Below are 16186 nucleotides of genomic sequence, written 5' to 3'. Positions count from 1 at the left end.
GGACAGATAGAACCTCAGCACATAGTGACACTTGGTGTTTGTGTACTGGGGCTCTACACACGGCTTGATGCAGACACACATAAAGATGGCTGTCAGGGTTACCGTGACGTTGGGTACATTTTATTCCCCCTTTACCCAGAGGTTTGAACATCGTGTCCTGCAGACATAGTTCATTTTCGATCTCCAGATAAAATGAAAGATGGCTCGGGTGACCGCCGTGGCGTAGGAGTGGAGTATGGGCCAGACCTGCACCACGTACAGTAACTACATGAGCGCCTCGCACCTGATGACCAGATTCTTACCCGCAATGGAGAGAGAATGCTGCTCCCACATGCCCAATTTCTGTTTTACTATGGCTACATGTTCCTTCCAGTTTTAGGCTCACGCCCCGGCCCCTCTGAACTATATCACCAGCACCTTCAGGTAGTCTGACCTGCCGATAAAGGGAACAAAGGATCTGTTGGCCCAGTTCCCAAAGAACATGGCCTCACTCTTGCCGCAATTTATTTTGGCTCCCAAGGTCAGTTTGAACTGGTCACAGGTGCTCATCTGTCTGTGAACGGACAGTGGATCTGAGCAGAAGACAGCGATGTCGTCCATGTACAGGGAGGCTTTGACCTCCGCTGCCTGGGATTGTTACCGCTCTTATGCCCGCATCCTTCCTGATGGACTCAGCAAAAGGTTCTATACAGCAAACAAACAAGACAGGGGAGAGAGGACAGGCCTGTTTGACTCCAGATTTGATCGGAAAACTTTCTGATTCCCACCCCCATTGATTGAGACTGCACTACTGATGTTTATACAGAGCAGTTGGATCCAATTGAGGATTCCCTCCCCAATTCCCATTTTCGAGAGCAGGTCCATTCTGTAGATTTGTGATATCCTGTCAAAAGCGTCTCCTGGTCCAAGCTGATGAGGCAGGTGTCCGCACCCCCTGTCGTGCACATCGGCGATCGTATCCCTGAGTAGTGCGAGGCTATCTGAGATCAGCCTGCCGAGTACAGTACAGGTCTGATTGGGGTAAATCACCACCTTCAGAGCTGAATTGACCCAACTGGCGATGACTTTGGACAGAATCTTGCAGTTCACATTAAGCAGTGAGATGGGCCTCCAATTCCTGATTTCCTCCCTCTCCCCCTTCCGCTTGTAGATGAGGATGATAATGCCTTTCCTCATGGATTCTGACAGGCTGCTGTCCAGAAGCATATTCTCATATACTTCCAGCAGGTCTGGGCCGATCCAGTCCCACAGAGCAGAATACAACTCAACTGGTAAGGAGTTGCTTCCGGGGGTTTTACTCCTCTCGAAGGACCTGACAGCCTTTGTCAGCTCGTCCAGAGTTAACGGTTTTTCCAGACTCTCCCATGTACTGTCATCTAAGACCTCTGTGATAGATGACAGTAAAGACTGGGAGGCCATGCTGTCCATGGGCTTCACATCGTACAGCCCAGCATAAAAGGATTTGCTGATCCTTAGTATGTCAGACTGCGATGATGTTCCTGAGCCATCCTCTTCCTTCAGGCTGCTGATCACAGAGCTCTCTCTGTGTATCTTTTGGAAGAAGAAATGTGAGCACATCTCATCCTACTCAACGGAGTGGCCTCTGGGCCAGAAGATAATCTTGGAGGCCTCCGTGGCAAAGAGTGAGGCCTGCTGGCTCTTCACCTCTTGGAGATCCTCCTTGACCTCGACCCCCATTGACTGCAACAGGAGCTGATTCTGCATACTTTTCTGGAGTCGGGACATTTCCCTCTTTCTTTCTCTTGCCCTCTGAACACCTTTGAGGATGAAGAACCTCTAGATGTTTGCCTTGATCGCTTCCCACCAGTGCACCGGTGACTCAAAGAGGGGTTTCACCAAAGAGGTTCTCCAAATTTTGTAATCCCTTTTGAGTTCCTCAATGTTCTTTCGGGTCAGTGGTTTTCCGTTCAGCTTCCATGTCCCCCTGTCAACATGCTGGCCGTCCTGTAAGTGACAGTCGGCTAGTAGGAGGCAGTGGTCAGAGAAGAACACCAGCTTGATGTCGGTGGATCTGACCATAAATGCATGGGATACAAACAGGAAGGCAATCCGCTGCCTGGGATTGTTACCGCTCTTATGCCCGCATCCTTCCTGATGGACTCAGCAAAAGGTTCTATACAGCAAACAAACAAGACAGAGGAGTGAGGACAGGCCTGTTTGACTCCAGATTTGATCGGAAAACTTTCTGATTCCCACCCATTGATCGAGACTGCACTACTGATGTTTAGAAAGAGCAGTTGGATCCAATTGAGGATTCCCTCCCCAATTCCCATTTTGGAGAGCAGATCCATTATGTAGATTTACAATATCCTGTCAAAAGCCTTCTCCTGGTCCAAGCACCTTCCTGTCCCACTGCAGCTTCCACATGCAGGGTGGGATTGACTGTCCACACGTGGCCATTAGGGAACCAGAACATGAGCCAGTGACATTGGTGAACAGAGAGGCCAACATGAGAAAGGCAGGAAGCTGCTCTTCTACCCAGTGCTGCCGTCAGCAAGTCTTACAGAATTATTTAACAAAAATTACAAATAAGATGCATCCTTGCTTTAAGAGGTCCATCCCTGCTTTCAGTAGAGTCGGAGAAGGTACCAGATTATGCAGGTCACATGGGCGGGCTGCCTGATTCTGAGCAGAGTGTCTATTGTCACCACTGTGTCAGCCAATGAGTTACGCTTTGCCAGCCAATGAGTTTGAGGAGGGGTTGGGACTTACAGTGGGATTCACAGCAAACAGTCCATTTTACAATAAACAAAGTCTGTTTACTCAGCAAACAGAGTCTATTTAAACAACACACTGCAGCAAATCATCTACCCCGTCTATTCAAAAAGCATATCTATCAATGATAGAAAGCAGGCCTCATGACCGAATGTGCAGCAACATCTCCCAATAAATCAGGGTAATTTCCCTCACAAAATGCAGTGAGTGGAGGATAGTTACAGATGAATAATGTGGATAAAATCAACCCCAGTCCCTTCCAGTGGTGCAGTTTCCATGTGGGATTGAGGTGGGAATTACCCAATTGTCTCCATTCTGGCTGGGCCTATATGCAGACATTGATCATGACTGGGAGTTAAATTGGCCTCGGGGGATTCAAACCGACTAGGTCACAGGGTCTGTTGCTATCACTGCATCCCCACGGATACCCATCACAAACAACAAGCACACAGGATGCCCTTCCAAATGAACCCGACTCCAGTGACAGAATTATTCAATGGCAGGTTCTGTTGTGAAAGAGATCACTGACTGATTGTTTCCATCCTTCTGATCATCTTCAAACTATGGGCTGGAATATACCAAGCTCCTGACGTCATGATCCATGGCGGGGGGTTGGTGGGAGTGGGGGGGTGGGGCGGGTGGGGGGGTTGGGGGGGGTGGGGTGGGGGGGGTTGGTGCCTGAAGATGGTTGTGGATGAGGCCCGGCATGGACCTCGATGCCGGGAGGGCCCGGCCCGATCCTTCTGGAGGTGGTCAGGCTCCGTGGCGGTGCCCCTGCCACTGGGTGATGGGACCACAATTTAAATATGCAAATAAATAAAATTAATGAATTTACATACACTTACCTCCAATCTTGAGGACCCACCATGATCTTCGGCACGGTGGCTATCACTCCTACGCCTTCAAGTCTCCGTTCCGGGAAACACGGCACCACACTGGTGGGGAGGTGGCTACGGGGTCAAATAAACATAAAAGGCGTAGGGGATGGTGGGAAGAATTGAATCTTAAACTTTGTACAGCTTGTGGCTGGAGAAACGTCAGATGTTAAAGGTAAGTATTTTGTTGGGGGGGGAAGGGTAAATAGTTATTGCATTTGTTATTGGGAGGGTAGGTGGCAAAAGGACATTAGAAATGTATTTATTTAATTTTGGCGTTAGAACTGTAAAAATTTAAATTGGGCGGCAGAATTGGCTGCCTTTTATAAATGGCACCAGCGCCTGCACACAGGGAGCTGACGCCATTGCCAGGGATGGACTGCCCGCCCTTCCCACGAGATTGATGGGGTGCGGGCCACGCTGGCTATTTAAACGAGCCGCTGTGCGGTAGATCGTGAGATTGGTGGCGTGCTCTTAAAATCCAGCCCAAGATCTCTGATAATCCTCAATCTGTTTACCTGATAATCCTCTATTTATGTCCCTGATAATTCTCACACTGTGGGGGGAATTTTATACTGTCCGCTGTGGCGTGTGGGGTGATATAATTCGGCGAGATGTGTCATTTCGGGCTCCCGATGTCATGATATTTTCGAGGAACTAAGTCGGGATCATTGCGTTCCAGGGTTCCCCCTGCGCATTGGTGGATTGCAGCTTTGTATTCATTTAAATAACATGAATACTCATTGCCTAACAGTTACGATTTAGTCCTACCTGCCAGATTATGTGAACGAAGAAAGATAGTCCCATACCACACGGTTCACGAATGTTTCAACATGGTGTGTAACAGTTGTATTTGTGTAGTTGAGTCTCAGAACTGTGCTCTTCTCTCTCTCACTCAGTTGCTAAATTAATGCCAGAATTGGAATGGATGTTTACTTCCAGGCTTGGTACCGGCAAGGGTGAATCATCTCAGGGAATGGCGGTGACGGCATAGGTGTGGCCTACATGGAGGAGCATGGGAGGGTAGTCCGGGAGGGAAGGGTGGGGCTGATTGGGCGCATCGAGGAGCAGGAGAGGTTGGGTGGAGGGTCCAGGTTGATGAATGCTTGTTGTTGATGGTGAAGATGCATTTTGTCGGCTGCGGGGATGGTGGGGGGATTAGATCAGTACGGTGTGAAGATATTTAGCAAGGGCCTAAAGGGAGGAACAAGTTGACATCAGGGAGCGGTGGGGCAAATTGAGGATACTGGCTAGCAGAGGGAATGGTCTCAGTCACTGGGGGCAAATGGATTCTGTAGAGGGGAAGGCCAAGACTAATGGATATGTACTCGACAGCTTCATACGAAGGGGAATGGGACTCGTCCACAATGTTCAGTTCGATGTGAGGAGGTTCAAGGAAAGGAATTGGCATATCAATAGTAATTTTTATTTTATTTTATTTTATTTAGAGATACAGCACTGAAATAGGCCCTTCGGCCCACCGAGTCTGTGCCGACCATCAACAACCCATTTATACTAATCCTACACTAATCCCATATTCCTACCATATCCCCACCTGTCCCTATATTCCCCTACCACTGACCTATACTAGGGGCAATTTATAATGGCCAATTTACCGATCAACCTGCAAGTCTTTGGTGGTGGGAGGAAACCGGAGCACCCGGCGAAAACCCACGCAGACACAGGGAAGAGGAAAAGTGGGGACGGATGGCATTTGAGTACAAAAGCAGGGAAGTTATGTTGAACCTTTATAAAGCTCTGGTTAGGTCACAACTAGAGTATTGTTTTCAGTTCTGGTCACAACCAGAAGGATGTAAGAGCCCTTGAGAGGGTGCAGAGGAGATTTACCAGAATACTTCCAGGCATGAGGATTTTAGCTGAAGGTTAAGTTGGCGAAGCTGGGTTGTTCTCCTTGGAGCAAAGGGGATTTGGGGAGATTTGATCGAGGTGTACAAGATTATGACAGGTTTCGATAAGCTGGACAAAAAGCTGTTCCCATTAGCTGATCGTACAAGGACTAGGGGACACAGATTTAAGGTTTTGGGTGAGAGATTTGAGGAAGAACCTTTTATGCAGCGAGTGGTAATGGCCTGGAACTTGCTGTCTAAGAGAGTGGTGGAAGCAGGGACGATGATGTCAAAAGGAAATGGGATGGGCACTTGAGGGAAAATCGTACAGGACTATGGGGATAGAGCAGGGGAATAGGACTGATTGGATTGCTCTGCAGAGCCAGCATGGACTCAATAGGCTGAATGGCCTCCTTCTGTGTCATTATGAATTGTATGATTCTAATCAGATTTTGCTCTGAACATGTGAAGTCTGTGTAATGGGGAAGGGAATGTTTAACCCTGGGGGTGAGGCCTTGCTGTCCACCCCACACAGGGAAATCCAGCCCAGGATGAGCTCAGCACCTTCACTGTCCAAACCCCCACTGAACATTGTAAGGTTTTCAGATTTCAGTGACCCACACACTGACTGGTTGCACATGGAATCACCACAGGAAGTGCCTCTCTTTATTTACAAGGTGAACTCATTCATGGGTTAAGAGACAGGTAAAGTTAATGGATCACAGACACTGACTCTCTCTCAATGGGAAGGATGAAATCATTAGATAAATAGAAGCCTGATTCACCAATGGGCTCACTTTTTTTCTTTCTCCAGGTCGTGCAGACCTTTGGAATGATCTGCCGTGTAATTTCAAATTGCCTTTCATTTGTTCCTACAAACTGCAGTGCGCTTACAAGAATCTGGCAATGTTCCACAGATCCTTTCCAGGAGTGGATTCATGTCTTTATTTATCTTGATTTGTTTGTAGCTGCAGTCACTGCCTGTTGGGACTGGACTGACTTAGTCTCTCAGTCAATAATAAATGTAATTGCATCTTGAGCTGTGTGTTTGCTGCTGTGTGAGTCTAGTTTATCACAGTCTTCCAGCCTCACTGTAGCTTCCTACCCACCTCTTCACTCAAGGTGACACAAACTTTGTAAAATTAACTTTCACTCTTGTTTTAAGAGAAAAACTTTAAAGGGTTGAAATGAACTGAGAAATATTACTGAAAGAAATCTCTGCCAATGGAAAATAGAACTGTTTTCAACCTGAACCACCGTAGAATGTAAAAGATAAATACAGACTCCCAAAAATAACTGTAAACTGAACAAAATCCCCAGCATATGTCCTAAGAACATAAGAAATAGGAGAAGGAGTAGGCCATACAGCCCCTCGAGCCTGCTATACCACGCATTAAGATCATGATTGATCTTCGATCTTAACTCCACTTTCCTGCCCTATCCCCACATCCCTTAATTCTGTTTAGAGTCCAAAAATCTATCCGTTTCGGCCTTGAATATACGAAGCAACTGAAATCCACAGCCCTCCAGGTAGACAATTTTGGAGATTCACATCCCTCTGGGTGAAGAAATTTCTCCTCAGCTCAGTCCAAAATAGCCAACCCTTATCCTGAGATAATGCTCTTGAGTTCTAGACTCTTCCGCCAGCCAGGGGAAACAGTATGGTAATGAGAATGAGAAAGATCGACAAACTGTACATGACAGAGGGAAAAGGAGGCTCCGGAAGTAGAGGAATTCAAAAAAAAAGGTTTCAACATTATTACAGGGAAAAAGAGATGACGGCAAATGACGTTAAGAATAACTCAAAATTTCCCTTGCGTGAAACCAATCGGGAATATGTTCAAAGTGTTCCAAGTACACACACTTCCGCTAAGTGTCACTCTAGCTTCCTGTCACACACTTCCTGTCACACTTCTATATCCTATTTATTACACTGAGGCCTGATTCAGTTTTCTGAGCTGACAACTAGGCGGTGCTCGGTATTCGATATACTTATCCCTGATTGGTTGACATGGCTCATGTGATCAATTCCACCCTTGGTATTCCCAGTTTCCGGGAAGATTAACAGGTCTCAGCAGCTGCATTGTACTCCTTCCCCATTTCCTGCTCCAACATCCCAGATAGTCCACTGTCACAAAGTCTTCCTTTTAATGCCCAGGTCCTGCCTGCTGCACCCCCAGACCCAGACAGCATCTCAGGCCCCACACCTCCCCACCATGGCTCCTTGCATCCTGGTACTAAGGCCACTGAAGTTGAGCTCTCACTGAGCCGGAATGGGAATGGGAAGAGGCTTTGTGTTTCTTAAGTACTTTGAACATGTTGACAAATATTAATGAGGAAAAGGGCTTCAGAGCCTTAGAGCCTGTTCCTGTCTGTGTGAAATGGCTTTTGATGAAGTGGAGGTGGGATTCCCCACAGCGTTTATTCATAATGGAAAGCTCTATTATTCACTGCTTCAATCACAGTGGGTGCCTCAGTGGTAGCTCTTATGACTCTGATTCAGAAGGTCAAAGGTTCAAACCTCAAACCAGAAACTTGAGTACATAATCTGTACTGACATATCAGTGCAGTACTGAGGGAGTGTGGCACTGTCAGATGTGCCATCTTTCGAATAAGGTGTTAAACTGAGGCCTTACCTGCCTGTTCAGATGGGTATAAATGATCCAACATTCGAAGTCAAAGAGCAGGAAGTTCTGCTGACCAACATTTATTTCTCAACTGTGCACAAGATGCTCTACCCAGCACACAGGGTCTACAGACTGAGTCACCTTCTTGTATCTCTGTGAGGAGCAGTGTCGGAGGAGACTGTGTTTCTCCAGCCAGGATATGTCAGAGGTGTGTCAGCTCCCTGCAACCTCCTGCAACACAACCTCCTGCCTGTTGGTCATGTCTGTGTCCCTTAAAGTCAGCACAGCCCTGAGCCTTTACACCACTGGCTCCTTTCACACTGCTGGAGGAGACATCAGTCACTCTCCCAGTCTGCAGTTCACAGCTGCATTAAGCAGGTGACTGCCACTCTCTTTACCAGGGCCGAGCAGCACATCACCTTCCCCACTGAGCTCAGCAGTCACCAGGACAGAGCTCGTGTCTTTGCAGCAGGGGCTGGCTTTCCGCACATGCAGGGTGGGATTGACTGTCCACACGTGGCCATTAGGGAACCAGAACATGAGCCAGTGACATTGGTGAACAGAGAGGCCAACATGAGAAAGGCAGGAAGCTGCTCTTCTACTCAATGCTGCCATCAGCAAGTTTTACAGAATTGTTTAACAAAAATTACAAATAACGATGCATCCTTGCTTTAAGAGGTCCATCCCTGCTTTCAGTCGAGTCGGACAAGGTGCCAGGTTGTGCAGGTCACATGGCCGGGCTGCCTGATTCTTCAGATATTGATGAGCAGAGTGACTATTGTCACCATTGTGTCAGCCAATGAGTTACGCTTTGCCAGCCAATGAGTTTGAGGAGGGGTTGGGACTTACAGTGGGATTCACAGCAAACAGTCCATTTTACAATAAACAAAGTCTGTTTACTCAGCAAACAGAGTCTATTTAAACAACACACTGCAGCAAATAGTCGACCCCGTCTATTCAAAAAGCGTATCGGTGAATGATAGAAAGCAGGCCTCATGACCAAAACTGCAGCAACATCACCCAATAAATCAGGGTTATTACCCTAGCAAAATGCAGTGAGTGGAGGATAGTTACAGATGAATAATGTGGATCAAATCAACCCCAGTCCCTTTCATTGGTGCAGTTTCCAGGTGGAATTGAGGTGGGAATTACCCAATTGTCTCCATTCTGGCTGGGCCTATTTGCAGACATTGATCATGACTGGGAGTTAAATTGGCCTCGGGGGATTCAAACCGACGAGGTCACAGGGTCTGTTGCTATCACTGCATCCCCACGGGTACCCATCACAAACAACAAGCACACAGGATGCCCTTCCAAATGAACCCGACTCCAGTGACAGAAGTATTCAATGGCAGTTTCTGTTGTGAAAGAGATCACTGACTGATTGTTTCCATCCTTCTGATCATCTTCAAACTATGGGCTGGATTATACCAAGCTCCTGACGTCATGATCCGTGGCGGGCGGGTGGTGGGAGAGGGGTTGCGGGTGGGGGGGTTGGTGCCTGAAGATGGTTGTGGATGAGGCCCGGCATGGACCTCGATGCCGGGAGTGCCCGGCCCAATCCTTCTGGAGGTGGTCAGGCTCCGTGGCGGCACCCCTGCCACTGGGTGATAAGACCACAATTTAAATATGCAAATAAATAAAATTAATGAATTTACATACACTTACCTCCAATCTTGAGGACCCACCATGATCTTCGGCACGGTGGCTGTCACTCCTGCGCCTTCAAGTCTCCGTCCCGGGAAACACGGCACCACACTGGTGGGGAGGTGGCTACGGGGTCAAATAAACATAATAGGCGTAGGGGATGGTGGGAAGAATTGAATCTTAAACTTTGTACAGCTTGTGGCTGGAGAAACGTCAGATGTTAAAGGTAAGTATTTTGTTGGGGGGGGAAGGGTAAATAGTTATTGCATTTGTTATTGGGAGGGTAGGTGGCAAAAGGACATTAGAAATGTATTTATTTAATTTTGGCGTTAGAACTGTAAAAATTTAAATTGGGCGGCAGAATTGGCTGCCTTTTATAAATGGCACCAGCGCCTGCACACAGGGAGCTGACGCCATTGCCAGGGATGGACTGCCCGCCCTTCCCACGAGATTGATGGGGTGCGGGCCACGCTGGCTATTTAAACGAGCCGCTGTGCGGTAGATCGTGAGATTGGTGGCGTGCTCTTAAAATCCAGCCCAAGATCTCTGATAATCCTCAATCTGTTTACCTGATAATCCTCTATTTATGTCCCTGATAATTCTCACACTGTGGGGGGAATTTTATACTGTCCGCTGTGGCGTGTGGGGTGATATAATTCGGCGAGATGTGTCATTTCGGGCTCCCGATGTCATGATATTTTCGAGGAACTAAGTCGGGATCATTGCGTTCCAGGGTTCCCCCTGCGCATTGGTGGATTGCAGCTTTGTATTCATTTAAATAACATGAATACTCATTGCCTAACAGTTACGATTTAGTCCTACCTGCCAGATTATGTGAACGAAGAAAGATAGTCCCATACCACACGGTTCACGAATGTTTCAACATGGTGTGTAACAGTTGTATTTGTGTAGTTGAGTCTCAGAACTGTGCTCTTCTCTCTCTCACTCAGTTGCTAAATTAATGCCAGAATTGGAATGGATGTTTACTTCCAGGCTTGGTACCGGCAAGGGTGAATCATCTCAGGGAATGGCGGTGACGGCATAGGTGTGGCCTACATGGAGGAGCATGGGAGGGTAGTCCGGGAGGGAAGGGTGGGGCTGATTGGGCGCATCGAGGAGCAGGAGAGGTTGGGTGGAGGGTCCAGGTTGATGAATGCTTGTTGTTGATGGTGAAGATGCATTTTGTCGGCTGCGGGGATGGTGGGGGGATTAGATCAGTACGGTGTGAAGATATTTAGCAAGGGCCTAAAGGGAGGAACAAGTTGACATCAGGGAGCGGTGGGGCAAATTGAGGATACTGGCTAGCAGAGGGAATGGTCTCAGTCACTGGGGGCAAATGGATTCTGTAGAGGGGAAGGCCAAGACTAATGGATATGTACTCGACAGCTTCATACGAAGGGGAATGGGACTCGTCCACAATGTTCAGTTCGATGTGAGGAGGTTCAAGGAAAGGAATTGTCATATCAATAGTAATTTTTATTTTATTTTATTTTATTTAGAGATACAGCACTGAAATAGGCCCTTCGGCCCACCGAGTCTGTGCCGACCATCAACAACCCATTTATACTAATCCTACACTAATCCCATATTCCTACCATATCCCCACCTGTCCCTATATTCCCCTACCACTGACCTATACTAGGGGCAATTTATAATGGCCAATTTACCGATCAACCTGCAAGTCTTTGGTGGTGGGAGGAAACCGGAGCACCCGGCGAAAACCCACGCAGACACAGGGAAGAGGAAAAGTGGGGACGGATGGCATTTGAGTACAAAAGCAGGGAAGTTATGTTGAACCTTTATAAAGCTCTGGTTAGGTCACAACTAGAGTATTGTTTTCAGTTCTGGTCACAACCAGAAGGATGTAAGAGCCCTTGAGAGGGTGCAGAGGAGATTTACCAGAATACTTCCAGGCATGAGGATTTTAGCTGAAGGTTAAGTTGGCGAAGCTGGGTTGTTCTCCTTGGAGCAAAGGGGATTTGGGGAGATTTGATCGAGGTGTACAAGATTATGACAGGTTTCGATAAGCTGGACAAAAAGCTGTTCCCATTAGCTGATCGTACAAGGACTAGGGGACACAGATTTAAGGTTTTGGGTGAGAGATTTGAGGAAGAACCTTTTATGCAGCGAGTGGTAATGGCCTGGAACTTGCTGTCTAAGAGAGTGGTGGAAGCAGGGACGATGATGTCAAAAGGAAATGGGATGGGCACTTGAGGGAAAATCGTACAGGACTATGGGGATAGAGCAGGGGAATAGGACTGATTGGATTGCTCTGCAGAGCCAGCATGGACTCAATAGGCTGAATGGCCTCCTTCTGTGTCATTATGAATTGTATGATTCTAATCAGATTTTGCTCTGAACATGTGAAGTCTGTGTAATGGGGAAGGGAATGTTTAACCCTGGGGGTGAGGCCTTGCTGTCCACCCCACACAGGGAAATCCAGCCCAGGATGAGCTCAGCACCTTCACTGTCCAAACCCCCACTGAACATTGTAAGGTTTTCAGATTTCAGTGACCCACACACTGACTGGTTGCACATGGAATCACCACAGGAAGTGCCTCTCTTTATTTACAAGGTGAACTCATTCATGGGTTAAGAGACAGGTAAAGTTAATGGATCACAGACACTGACTCTCTCTCAATGGGAAGGATGAAATCATTAGATAAATAGAAGCCTGATTCACCAATGGGCTCACTTTTTTTCTTTCTCCAGGTCGTGCAGACCTTTGGAATGATCTGCCGTGTAATTTCAAATTGCCTTTCATTTGTTCCTACAAACTGCAGTGCGCTTACAAGAATCTGGCAATGTTCCACAGATCCTTTCCAGGAGTGGATTCATGTCTTTATTTATCTTGATTTGTTTGTAGCTGCAGTCACTGCCTGTTGGGACTGGACTGACTTAGTCTCTCAGTCAATAATAAATGTAATTGCATCTTGAGCTGTGTGTTTGCTGCTGTGTGAGTCTAGTTTATCACAGTCTTCCAGCCTCACTGTAGCTTCCTACCCACCTCTTCACTCAAGGTGACACAAACTTTGTAAAATTAACTTTCACTCTTGTTTTAAGAGAAAAACTTTAAAGGGTTGAAATGAACTGAGAAATATTACTGAAAGAAATCTCTGCCAATGGAAAATAGAACTGTTTTCAACCTGAACCACCGTAGAATGTAAAAGATAAATACAGACTCCCAAAAATAACTGTAAACTGAACAAAATCCCCAGCATATGTCCTAAGAACATAAGAAATAGGAGAAGGAGTAGGCCATACAGCCCCTCGAGCCTGCTATACCACGCATTAAGATCATGATTGATCTTCGATCTTAACTCCACTTTCCTGCCCTATCCCCACATCCCTTAATTCTGTTTAGAGTCCAAAAATCTATCCGTTTCGGCCTTGAATATACGAAGCAACTGAAATCCACAGCCCTCCAGGTAGACAATTTTGGAGATTCACATCCCTCTGGGTGAAGAAATTTCTCCTCAGCTCAGTCCAAAATAGCCAACCCTTATCCTGAGATAATGCTCTTGAGTTCTAGACTCTTCCGCCAGCCAGGGGAAACAGTATGGTAATGAGAATGAGAAAGATCGACAAACTGTACATGACAGAGGGAAAAGGAGGCTCCGGAAGTAGAGGAATTCAAAAAAAAAGGTTTCAACATTATTACAGGGAAAAAGAGATGACGGCAAATGACGTTAAGAATAACTCAAAATTTCCCTTGCGTGAAACCAATCGGGAATATGTTCAAAGTGTTCCAAGTACACACACTTCCGCTAAGTGTCACTCTAGCTTCCTGTCACACACTTCCTGTCACACTTCTATATCCTATTTATTACACTGAGGCCTGATTCAGTTTTCTGAGCTGACAACTAGGCGGTGCTCGGTATTCGATATACTTATCCCTGATTGGTTGACATGGCTCATGTGATCAATTCCACCCTTGGTATTCCCAGTTTCCGGGAAGATTAACAGGTCTCAGCAGCTGCATTGTACTCCTTCCCCATTTCCTGCTCCAACATCCCAGATAGTCCACTGTCACAAAGTCTTCCTTTTAATGCCCAGGTCCTGCCTGCTGCACCCCCAGACCCAGACAGCATCTCAGGCCCCACACCTCCCCACCATGGCTCCTTGCATCCTGGTACTAAGGCCACTGAAGTTGAGCTCTCACTGAGCCGGAATGGGAATGGGAAGAGGCTTTGTGTTTCTTAAGTACTTTGAACATGTTGACAAATATTAATGAGGAAAAGGGCTTCAGAGCCTTAGAGCCTGTTCCTGTCTGTGTGAAATGGCTTTTGATGAAGTGGAGGTGGGATTCCCCACAGCGTTTATTCATAATGGAAAGCTCTATTATTCACTGCTTCAATCACAGTGGGTGCCTCAGTGGTAGCTCTTATGACTCTGATTCAGAAGGTCAAAGGTTCAAACCTCAAACCAGAAACTTGAGTACATAATCTGTACTGACATATCAGTGCAGTACTGAGGGAGTGTGGCACTGTCAGATGTGCCATCTTTCGAATAAGGTGTTAAACTGAGGCCTTACCTGCCTGTTCAGATGGATATAAATGATCCAACATTCGAAGTCAAAGAGCAGGAAGTTCTGCTGACCAACATTTATTTCTCAACTGTGCACAAGATGCTCTACCCAGCACACAGGGTCTACAGACTGAGTCACCTTCTTGTATCTCTGTGAGGAGCAGTGTCGGAGGAGACTGTGTTTCTCCAGCCAGGATATGTCAGAGGTGTGTCAGCTCCCTGCAACCTCCTGCAACACAACCTCCTGCCTGTTGGTCATGTCTGTGTCCCTTAAAGTCAGCACAGCCCTGAGCCTTTACACCACTGGCTCCTTTCACACTGCTGGAGGAGACATCAGTCACTCTCCCAGTCTGCAGTTCACAGCTGCATTAAGCAGGTGACTGCCACTCTCTTTACCAGGGCCGAGCAGCACATCACCTTCCCCACTGAGCTCAGCAGTCACCAGGACAGAGCTCGTGTCTTTGCAGCAGGGGCTGGCTTTCCGCACATGCAGGGTGGGATTGACTGTCCACACGTGGCCATTAGGGAACCAGAACATGAGCCAGTGACATTGGTGAACAGAGAGGCCAACATGAGAAAGGCAGGAAGCTGCTCTTCTACTCAATGCTGCCATCAGCAAGTTTTACAGAATTGTTTAACAAAAATTACAAATAACGATGCATCCTTGCTTTAAGAGGTCCATCCCTGCTTTCAGTCGAGTCGGACAAGGTGCCAGGTTGTGCAGGTCACATGGCCGGGCTGCCTGATTCTTCAGATATTGATGAGCAGAGTGACTATTGTCACCATTGTGTCAGCCAATGAGTTACGCTTTGCCAGCCAATGAGTTTGAGGAGGGGTTGGGACTTACAGTGGGATTCACAGCAAACAGTCCATTTTACAATAAACAAAGTCTGTTTACTCAGCAAACAGAGTCTATTTAAACAACACACTGCAGCAAATAGTCGACCCCGTCTATTCAAAAAGCGTATCGGTGAATGATAGAAAGCAGGCCTCATGACCAAAACTGCAGCAACATCACCCAATAAATCAGGGTTATTACCCTAGCAAAATGCAGTGAGTGGAGGATAGTTACAGATGAATAATGTGGATCAAATCAACCCCAGTCCCTTTCATTGGTGCAGTTTCCAGGTGGAATTGAGGTGGGAATTACCCAATTGTCTCCATTCTGGCTGGGCCTATTTGCAGACATTGATCATGACTGGGAGTTAAATTGGCCTCGGGGGATTCAAACCGACGAGGTCACAGGGTCTGTTGCTATCACTGCATCCCCACGGGTACCCATCACAAACAACAAGCACACAGGATGCCCTTCCAAATGAACCCGACTCCAGTGACAGAAGTATTCAATGGCAGTTTCTGTTGTGAAAGAGATCACTGACTGATTGTTTCCATCCTTCTGATCATCTTCAAACTATGGGCTGGATTATACCAAGCTCCTGACGTCATGATCCGTGGCGGGCGGGTGGTGGGAGAGGGGTTGCGGGTGGGGGGGTTGGGGGGGGTGGGGTGGGGGGGTTGGTGCCTGAAGATGGTTGTGGATGAGGCCCGGCATGGACCTCGATGCCGGGAGTGCCCGGCCCAATCCTTCTGGAGGTGGTCAGGCTCCGTGGCGGCACCCCTGCCACTGGGTGATAAGACCACAATTTAAATATGCAAATAAATAAAATTAATGAATTTACATACACTTACCTCCAATCTTGAGGACCCACCATGATCTTCGGCACGGTGGCTGTCACTCCTGCGCCTTCAAGTCTCCGTCCCGGGAAACACGGCACCACACTGGTGGGGAGGTGGCTACGGGGTCAAATAAACATAATAGGCGTAGGGGATGGTGGGAAGAATTGAATCTTAAACTTTGTACAGCTTGTGGCTGGAGAAACGTCAGATGTTAAAGGTAAGTATTTTGTTGGGGGGGGAAGGGTAAATA

Source organism: Heterodontus francisci, chromosome 27 (genome assembly GCF_036365525.1).
Source record: "Heterodontus francisci isolate sHetFra1 chromosome 27, sHetFra1.hap1, whole genome shotgun sequence".
NCBI lineage: Eukaryota > Metazoa > Chordata > Chondrichthyes > Heterodontiformes > Heterodontidae > Heterodontus > Heterodontus francisci.
Note: the sequence above shows the minus strand (reverse complement) of the source record.